General features: G+C 28.5%; 1 protein-coding gene across 2 annotated transcripts in view; it reads right to left on the bottom strand.

Annotated features, from left to right (window-relative positions):
* The window catches only part of LOC100163552 (ataxin-2 homolog), a 37,997-nt gene that overhangs the window by 2,322 nt on the left and 32,007 nt on the right, over window positions 1-3,668 (bottom strand). The gene's annotated exons all lie outside the window — the stretch shown is intronic.

Below are 3,668 nucleotides of genomic sequence, written 5' to 3'. Positions count from 1 at the left end.
TTTCAATATTTTAATTTTCAATCGAAATTCGATGAGCATTTTTAATTTGTAATATAATATTACACATCCATATCTTGCTGGAAAATTAAAATATTGAAACATCGCCGACGCTTAAGCACATGTAATGTTCTTACCTAAAAGTTTGATTAGGTACTGGTCAATTCACTTTAATATCAAAACTAACAGCACACTATGAAAACTGAGAAATGAAAGTTTGCTATGTCCACGTACGTGTGTAAGATGGAGATAAATAATGTACGGGTAGCGTCCACTTAATAATATTTTGAACTGAAAACGACTACGGTATATGAGACGCCACTACTATATGTCCGCAAAAGCAGGGTACATTGTATAATTAAATTACCCTATAGGTACATATTATGGCCCATAGGTACATATTATGTTTGAATTCTGTCTGCGGGATACGAAACTAGACTATTGAATCATCGACTCCCGCGGGCAGAATATGTATATGGAGTGTACCCAGTTTTTGCGGAAATGCGTACACACAGTATCCGAGATTCCCGATTGCAGAAAAAAATGAGTATAGTGGATCGTCGACGTTATAGTTTGAACCTTTCTGACTTTAAATTACTAATTTAGAAATATCCGTCAAGAACGAAAACGTTTGACAGAAATTACGCATTGCGTTTAAATTACAAGTAGGTTAAGTTTGGTATATTATGCCATTAAGTTGCATTCAAGGTGCAATTTTATTTGTCTACAATAATATATTAGATTATAAGTCGTAGCAATGAAAACAACCAATCGTGAAATGTTCAGGTATAATATGACAATAATGAATATAACGGTACTTTCAAATTAGTGTGTGAGCGACTCAGTAAGTAACAACACAATTTTAATGTTAAAAAGTCTATATATATCTATATATATAAAGGAAAGTGTACTTTACCAATAATCAACGCAGAGCCGAACCTATTTGAGTTATCGACTTGAAATTTTGAGGATAGATTTTTATAATAATTTCATCAGGCACTAAGAAAGGATTTGTTGAAATTTGCATTTTAAAGAGGTGCTCAAACAGGGATCTTGAGGTTCACGATGGAAATTGTAAATTTTATTTTTATTTATTTTGTTATTTGGGCAGATCTGGTACAAGCTAGCACCAAATCAAATTATTGAACATTTCAGCAAGTTACACCCAAAAACAGTTGAACAATCATAATTTTTTTAAATTGCAATTTTTTACGGACAACGGAATGCACGGGTTCAGCTTGGTATGAATGTTTGTGTGTAGATTAAACATCTGGGAAGAAGACAGACTAATTTAGGAATGGTTAAATTTGTTTTTTTTTTTATTCATCTGATATTAGTAGTTAGGTTAGGTTAGGATTTTGTATTAACTGATTATATTAATCCACCATAGGTGGAATACGACCAACTTGGTATACCTTATACCTAACTTTGATACTTTACTATACTGCTGCGAATCATAATTTTTATTCCGGGAAACGGAAAAGTTAAGATGCATTTTGAACACCATACACCGAATATTAAATAACGAATTGTACAAAGTTCGAGTCATAAAGAGTTGGTACATTTAACGGGCAACAAAGTGCACGGGATCAGCTAGTTTAATTATAATTGCGTATGACGTTATATTATTAAATGATGGAAATTACGTGAATCACGATTTTTTTTATAAAATCCCGATCTGGTTAGATCAATATTAAAATATTAAACACAACTATTTTGGTTTTTTCCGTAACTTATAATAAATAATAATGAGACACGAGACTTTCTAAAAGAACTAACGTACCTATATATTCGAAAATGTATTAAATTTGATTTCAGCGAAAGGCGATTTATATATAACATAATATATTTATATAATCATAGAAAATAAATTATTGGAAATGTTAAAAAATAAATTTATAATTTATAAAACGCGCACGACCTGCGACGCCGTCGATGAACACACATTCGAAAGACATATGAACCATAATATATAATGCGTTTGCCTTTGATGTGCATATACGATTGATGTATCGATTAAAAAATTCATTGGACGTGCTCGATGATATATACCACCTGACGTATCGTTTTCATGTTATACAATATTAATATTGTGACGCAAAATCCGTGATTGCTTTTAATCATTACGCCGCCGTGGTTGAAAATAATGTTTAACACTAACGTTCGATTTTTCGTAGTAATATAAATATATAATATACGAATTACGACTTTGTAATGAGAAATATAAAATATATACAGAATTGTGGAAAGTTAGGCAGTTAGCGCTAACCCCCCCTTTGAAAAGCTAAGCAAATATCTATGTCTGCAGATATAATAGGTAGGTACGTGGCTGGTGGCTATAGATTTTTGGAAGTAAAATTAAAAAGGTGGGTAAGTGTATGTCGCTCTGTTGTACAGTAGGTTACAAGTGGATCACTGTATAATGGATAGTATTAAATTTGAATTCAATGATATAATATCACTGTATAAGAAAAACGATTCTGAGCGGAGACGGTTTGTCAGTCTAGGTATTAGACATACCTATTATAGGTATACTTATCTATAGTATTAAAAAAAAATTGACCTATAATAGGTATTAATAATAAATTCCATATTAATCATATCACAATATCAATCGGGTAACGCGTTATACATCAACAACAAACCGTGGTACTATCATAGATATATAATAGTATACTTTAGAAGTTTCAAGTACCCACAAATAATATTATACAATCACAACAAAATAACTAAAATAGTTGTTCCAGATTTTTAATATGTAATTTCGTCCAAATTTGAACTTAAAATGACTATAAAAATAAACTGTGTAAATGTATTTTTAGATTTTTTGGTAACAGAATTAATTACTTACATGGAATATTGTTTTAAATTTTCAAGCCTTAGATATAAAAATTGAACATTTTATAAATTTTTAACTACAAAATAATTATTCAATTTTGAATTTGATAAATTTTGCCAACATTTTAATTTCAAATGCTTATAAAAAAAAATTGTGCCTATGTATTTTTAATATTTTTCAACTGCTATTGTAATAATGTATCAGGAGCTTTGTATTAATTTTTTACACTTTTTGGCCCAATAGATAAAACTTAATTGATATTTATAGAAAAAAAAACTAAAAAAATTGAAAACTTACAATGTCCGTAAACAGCTCAAAATGAGTCAAATTATTTTCAAAATTTTATCGTATATATAAAATGCTAATATAAACATTCAGTGAAATTTTCAAGTTTCTACAGTCATTCGTTTTTTAATTACAACAAAATAAGAAAATCGTCTCATGAGAAATCGAGCAAATATCAAATGTTGTAAAAATATGAATTTCAAACGCTCATAAAAATTTAATTTGACTTTCTTATAGACATTTTTTTTTTTTGATAAAGGTAGATAATCTTATAAGGAATCTTGTATTACATTTTAAAATCTTAGATTTAAAAACAAAAATTTTTACGAATTCTTAACTCAAAATAATTTGCTAATTTTCGTGATTTTTCCATATTTTGTCAATTTTTGAACTTTAAATGCTTATAAAAAAAAAAACTGTGACTAAGATTTTTAATATTTTTCATCTGCTTTTGAAACAATATACTGGGAGCCTTTTATTAACTTTCAGCTTTTTTAATCAACAATAAAATTTTATTGATATTTTTAGAAAAAAAACTAAAAAAAAA

Source organism: Acyrthosiphon pisum, chromosome A1 (assembly GCF_005508785.2).
Source record: "Acyrthosiphon pisum isolate AL4f chromosome A1, pea_aphid_22Mar2018_4r6ur, whole genome shotgun sequence".
NCBI classification, from domain to species: domain Eukaryota; kingdom Metazoa; phylum Arthropoda; class Insecta; order Hemiptera; family Aphididae; genus Acyrthosiphon; species Acyrthosiphon pisum.
The sequence above is the reverse complement of the archived record's forward strand: the minus strand, read 5'-3'. Positions and strand labels throughout refer to the sequence as shown.